This window comes from Salvelinus sp. IW2-2015, linkage group LG12, assembly GCF_002910315.2.
Source record: "Salvelinus sp. IW2-2015 linkage group LG12, ASM291031v2, whole genome shotgun sequence".
Taxonomy (NCBI): Eukaryota; Metazoa; Chordata; class Actinopteri; order Salmoniformes; family Salmonidae; genus Salvelinus; species Salvelinus sp. IW2-2015.
Window position 1 is genome coordinate 13,517,232 of NC_036852.1, and position 7,212 is coordinate 13,524,443.

Genomic DNA, 7,212 nt, shown 5'->3' on the forward strand with positions numbered 1-7,212 from the left:
CAGTTAGTTTCAGAGTGGTTGGCAAGGAATAAGTTAGCCATAAATATTTCTAAAACTAAAAGTATTTGGAACAAAATACTCAATAAACTCTAAACCTCAACTAAATCTTGTAATAAATATTGTGGAAATTGAGATGACTAAACTGCTTGGAGTAACCCTAGATTGTAAACTGTCATGGTCAAAACATATTGGTACAGTATTAGCTAAGATGGGGAGAAGTCTATCTATAATAACGCGATGCTCTGCCTTCTTAACAACATTGTCAACAAGGCAGGTCCAACAGGCCCTAGTTTTGTCGCACCTTGACTATTTTTCAGTCGTGTGGTCAGATGCCACAAAAAAGGATTTAGGAAAATTGCAATTGGCTCAGAACAGGGCAGCACGGCTGGCCCTTGGATGTACACAGAGAGTTAATATTAATAATATGCATGTCAATCTCTCCTGGCTCAAAGTGGAGGAAAGATTGACTTCATCACTACTTGTATTTATGAGAGGTATTGACATGTTGGATGCACTGAGCTGTCTGTTTAAACTACTGGCACACAGCTCGGACACCCATGCTTACCCCACAAGACATGCCACAAGAGGTCTCTTCACAGTCCAAGTCTAGAACAGACGATGGGAGGCACACAGTACTACATAGAGCCATGACTACATGGAACTCTATTCCACATCAAGTAACTGACGCAATCAGTAAAATTTGATTAAAAAATATAAAAAATAAACACCTTAAAACACCTTCACAGTGGGGACTGTGAAGCAACACAAACATTGGCACAGACACATGCATACACAGACACACACACACACGATAACATACGCACTCAACATACACATGGATTTAGTACGGTAGATATTTGGTATTGGTGGAGTAGGGGCCTGAGGGTACACAGTGTGAAATCTGTGAATGTATTGTAATGTTTTTAAAATTGTATAACTGCCTTAATTTTGCTGGCCCCCTGAAGAGTAGCTGCTGCTTTGGCAGGAGCAAAGATGAGCAAAGATGATTTTGATGGACTGCCTCATTCCTGTAAAGTATCTTTAGAATTCAAGGCACACTTAACCAGCATGGCTACCACAGCATTCTGCAGCGATACGTCATCCCATCTGGTTTGCGCTAAGTTTGACTGTCAATTTCTTTTCAACAGGACAATGACCAAAACACACCTCCAGGCTGGTAAGGGCTATTTGATCAAAAAGGAGAGTGATGGTGCTGCATCAGGTGACCTGGCCTCCACAATCACCCGACCTCAACCCAATTGAGATGGTTGTGGATGAGTTGGACAGCAGAGTGAAGGAAAAGCAGCCAACAAGTGCTCTGCATATGTGGGAACTCCTTCAAGACTGTTTGGAAAGCATTCCAGGTGAAGCTGGTTGAGAGAATGCCAAGAGTGTGCAAAGCTGTCATCAAGGCAAAGGGTGGCTACTTTGAAGAATATAAAATATATTTTGATTTGTTAAACACTTGTTTGGTTACTACATGATTCCATATGTTATTTCATGATTCCATATGTTATTTCATAGTTTTGATGTCTTCACTATTATTCTGCAATGTAGAACATTTTAAAAAATAAAGAAAAAACCCTTGAATGGGTAGGTGTGTCCAAACTTTTGACTGGTATTGTACATATTTCATAAACAGACAGATGGGGAGGTGCCAACGTCTGTTTGGAGATAAACTGTAAATGGAAGGATTCAGGACCTTCTTCATACTCTGATGATTTGTAAGGAATCTATAATAGTGTTTTGGTAAATCACTAATTTAATTTAGTACATTAATGGAAATGAGGTTGCATTGTTTTTAAACATGTATTATACAGTATTTGTCTTATGTGACATTTATTGGAATCGGATGCTTTTACTGGTTCAGTCTGCAGCTACGCCCTAAGTCTGACTCAGAGAGCAATAAAGTCACAATGACAGAGGTCCTGGGGGCTGTAGTATGTCTAATATTTTATAAAAAGAGCATTCTAACATAAATTGTTTAACGCCACAATCCTTCATTTGTTTTTCAGTCAACACCTGCCTATCAAAATAAAATTGAATCTTTTGTCAATGCACCGAATACAGCAAGTGTAGACTTTACTGTGTAACGCTTACTTACAATCCTTTTCCCAAAAGCGGGAGTTATAAAGTAACAAAATTAACAAATAGATAAAAATAAAATAGTAACACAATAAAATAACAATAACGAGGCTATATAAAGGCTATATACAAGGAGTACCGGTACCGAGTCAGTGCACTGGGGTACAAGGTAGTTAGGGTGATTGATTGATTGAGGTAATATTTACATGTAGGTTTGGTTAGGTGATTGATTGATTGAAGTATATATGGAATAGATCAATAAAAACAAAGGTTATTAAAATACAAAACATTTTAGAAGTATAATGTGTGTTCTCTCAGTTGTATGTAATTGGTGTTACCACCTTAAAAATCACTGATTACAAAAGGCATACAAGGACCTTGAGCATTCTCACCAGTGGGAAACTTATCGGGGGACTGGTCTATATTAAAGAAAATTATTAGCTAATCTCACCATCTCACTATGTCATAAATTTGAGGATTCCATTGATAATTTGGTGTGTCTAAAACCAAAGTATCACATGGTGTTAGTGAATTTAAATGAAGGGAAATAACATTGTGAGCAAAATATTTAAAGGATGGATGACCTTAGATTTGAGCATTTGTTGCCTCAATTTCAGAAAATCCAAATTTTGCAGATTTCTCCTGACTTTCTCCTCAGTCTGGACACAATCAGGCTACCGAAAGCACGTACAGTGCAATGGCCGACATCATCAGCATTCCGCCCACTAGTCTCCAAAAAACATGTGTTTTGGGAGAGAGGGGCACCGTATTATTATAAAGTTGGAGGAAATACGTTCCTAGCGTGTGAGGAAAGTTTTTGTTGGCCTCATACAGTAAATGCTAGCCAGCTAGCTAATATTTGGATATTTTTTTTTTATACATTTAATCCTTTTAGTTTTGCTAGCTAGCTTTGCAGGCTAGCTACAAAGGTTAGCTGGATAGTTACAGTAGTTAGTTAATGCCATAGATTCTTTTTACAGATGATAATAATACAAAAACAAAGGACGTCCCACTCAATCTGATTGGCCTTCAGGCTCGCCAATCACCCGCCGATACCACCTGATCAGGAACCTAGACGCACTCCAGGGCCCTGCCTCCTACACCTCAAAAAGAGTGTGCTTGCATGCCATTGGGAGAAGAAATGTTGTGCTGACAGACTTTGTACATGCTACCTTTCTACTTGAGATAATGTGTGTCCATTTGGCATGTAAGTGTGGGAATATTATCAGGTTGATATTCAGTGTTGCATCACTGCCTGGTATGGCAACTGCTCGGCCTCCGACCACAAGGCACTACAGAGGGTAGTGCGTACGGCCCAGTACATCACTGGGGCCAAGCTTCCTGCCATCCAGGACCTCTATACCAGGCGGTGTCAGAGGAAGGCCCTAAAAATTGCCAAAGACTCCAGCCACCCTAGTCATAGACTGTTCTCTTTACTACCGCATGGAAAGCGGTACCGGAGCAGCAAGTCTAGGTACAAAAAGCTGAAATAYATCCACAGATTCCTGAACATTTAATCAAATGGCTACCCGGACTATTTTAATTGACCCTCCCCCCATTTTTACGCTGCTGCTACCCTCTGTTTATTATCTATGCATACTCAATTTACCTCTATCTACATGTACATATTAGCTCAATTACTTCGACTAACCTGTGGCCCACACATTGACTCTGTACCGGTACCCCTGTATATAGCCTTGCTGCTGTTATTTTGTTGTTGCTTTTTAATTATTTGTCATTTTTTTCATTTTTTTCGTCTAATATTTAATACTCTTTATTATATATATACAGTTAAAGTCAGACGTTTACATACACATAGGTTGGAGTCATTAAAACTCATTTTTTCAACCAATCAATTAGCCTATCAGAAGCTTCTAAAGCCATAACATCATATTCTGGAATTTTCCAAGCTGTTTAAAGGCACAGTCAACTTAGTGTATGTAAACTTCTGACCTACTGGAATTGTGATACAGTGAATTAATCTGTCTGTAAATAATTGTTGGAAAAATTACTTGTCTCATGCACAAAGTTAGATGTCCTGACCGACTTGCCAAAACTATAGTTGTTATCAAGAAATTTGTGGAGTGGTTGAAAAATGGGTTTTAATGACTCCAACCTAAGTGTATGTAAACTTCCGACTTCAACTGTATATATATAGTTGTGTTACTTCAGTTTATTTCAGTAAATACTTTAACACTTTTTCTAAGCAATTCACTATACTGTATACAATTTGATTTGACATTTGATTTGATTGTATTACCAATGTGTATTTTTGCATGCTGTTGATGCAATGTTTACAGCCTCAATACTTTATAGTGATTTGCATGTCAGTATAAAGATTATGGAAGCATGTAACACAACACAACACAACACAATAGTCACTTCCTGTTGAATCTGCAGACGTGTTGCTGTGCGTTTTGTTGCTGTGCGTTTTGCTGCCAACTTTACTTTGCTAGCTGACAACTTTACGTTTTTTTGTTTTGTTTTTGTTTTTAATTACCGTTTATATTTTWRKTTTTTTCCATCGCAACTTTTTTCCCTCATTCAACTTTTTCACTCCGGACGCTTTATCTGGACATGGTTCGTCAACACCTTCAACAGCCGAAGCTAAGTAGTAACATTAACATGATGTCTTCTAATTGCAGTCGCTGTACTCATAATATACAGGAGAACGATCGCCTTACGGCGAGAATAGCTGTGCTACAAGCCCAGCTTCAGACGCAATCGTTAGGCAAGGGTAATTTCAGTGTAGGAAAGGAAGAAACAGCGTCTGTGCCACCAGTAAGTACAGATAGTAACGTTAGTATAAATCCCCCCGCACAGTCCCCGCAGCCGGACAACTTTCTCATGGAGTAAATGCAGGTGTAGAAGCACGGTGGCTAGGAAAAACCCCTAGAAAGGCCAAAACTAGGAAGAAACCTAGAGAGGAACCAGGCTATGAGGGTGGCCAGTCCTCTTCTGGCTGTGCCGGGTGGAGATTATAACAGAACTATGCCAAGATGTTCAAAAATGTTCATAGTGACAAGCATGGTCAAATAATAATCATGAATAATTTTCAGTTGGCTTTTCATAGCCGATCATCAAGAGTTGAAAAACAACAGGTCTGGGACAGGTGGCGGTTCCATAACCGCAGGCAGAACAGCTGAAACTGGAATAGCAGCAAGGCCAGGCGGACTGGGACAGCAAGGAGTCACCACGGGCGGCAGTCCCGACGCATGGTCCTAGGGCCCAGGTCCTCCGAGAGAAAGAAAGAGAGAAGGAGAAAATTAGAGAGAGCCAAGATTTTCAAAATTTCCATAAATGACAAGCATGGTCAAATAATAATCAGGAATAAATCCAGTTGGCTTTTCATAGCCGATCATTAAGAGTTGAAAACAGCAGGTCTGGGACAGGTAGGGGTTCCATAACCGCAGGCAGAACAGTTGAAACTGGAATAGCAGCAAGGCCAGGCGGACTGGGGACAGCAAGGAGTCACCACGGCCGGTAGTCCCGACGTATGGTCCTAGGGCTCAGGTCCTCCGAGAGAAAGAAAGAGAGAAGGAGAAAATTAGAGAGAGCCAAGATTTTCAAAATGTTCATAAATGACAAGCATGGTCAAATAATAATCAGGAATAAATCTCAGTTGGCTTTTCATAGCCGATCATTAAGAGTTGAAAACAGCAGGTCTGGGACAGGTAGGGGTTCCGTAACCACAGGCAGAACAGTTGAAACTGGAATAGCAGCAAGGCCAGGCGGACTGGGGACAGCAAGGTGTCATCATGCCCGGTAGTCCTGACGTATGGTCCTAGGGCTCAGGTTCTCAGAGAGAAAGAGAGAACGAGAGAATTAGAGAGAGCATACTTAAATTCACACAGGACACTGGATAAGCAGGAGAAGTACTCCAGGTAACCAACTGACCCTAGCCCCCGACACAAACTACTGCAGCATAAATACTGGAGGTGAGACAGGAGCGGTCAGGAGACACTGTGGCCCCATCCGAAGAAACCCCGGACAGGGCCAAATAGGAAGGATATAACCCCACCCACTTTGCCAAAGCACAGCCCCCGCACCACTAGAGGGAAATCCTCAACCACCAACTTACAATCCTGAGACAAGGCCGAGTATAGCCCACAAGGTCTCCACCACAGCACAAACCAAGGGGGGGCCCAACCCAGACAGGAAGATCACGTCAGTAACTCAACCCACTCAAGTGACGCACCCCTCCTAGGGACGGCATGAAGAGCACCAGCAAGCCAGTGACTCAGCCCCTGTAACAGGGTTAGAGGCAGAGAATCCCAGTGGAGAGAGGGGAACCGGCCTGGCAGAGACAGCAAAGGGCGGTTCGTTGCTCCAGAGCCTTTCCGTTCACTTTTCACACTCCTGGGCCAGGCTACACTCAATCATATGACCTACTGAAGAGATAAGTCTTCAGTAAAGACTTAAAGGTTGAGACCGAGTCTGCGTCTCTCACATGGGTAGGCAGACTGTTCCATAAAAATGGAGATCTATAGGAGAAAGCCCTGCCTCCCGCTGTTTGTTTAGAAATTCTAGGACAATTAGGAGGCCTGCGTCTTGTGACCGTAGCGTCGTATTGGTATGTACGGCAGGACCAATCGGAAAGATAGGTAGGAGCAAGCCCATGTAACGCTTTATAGGTTAAAGTAAAACCTTGAAATCAGCCCTTGCCTTACAGGAAGCCAGTGTAGGGAAGCTAGCACTGGAGTAATATGATCAAATTTCTTGGTTCTAGTCAGGATTCTAGCAGCCGTATTTAGCACTAACTGAAGTTTATTTAGTGCTTTATCCGGGTAGCCGGAAAGTAGAGCATTGCAGTAGTCTAACCTAGAAGTAACAAATGCATGGATTAATTTTTCTGCATCATTTTTGGACAGAAAATTTCTGATTTTTGCAATGTTACGTAGATGGAAAAAAGCTGTCCTTGAAACAGTCTTGATATGTCGTCAAAAGAGAGATCAGGGTCAAGAGTAACGCCGAGGTCCTTCACAGTTTTATTTGAGACGACTTTACCACAACAAGATGAATTGTCAGATTTAACAGAAGATCTCTTTGTTTCTTGGGACCTAGAACAAGCATCTCTGTTTTGTCCGAGTTTAAAAGTAGAAAGTTTTCAGCCATCCACTTCCTTAG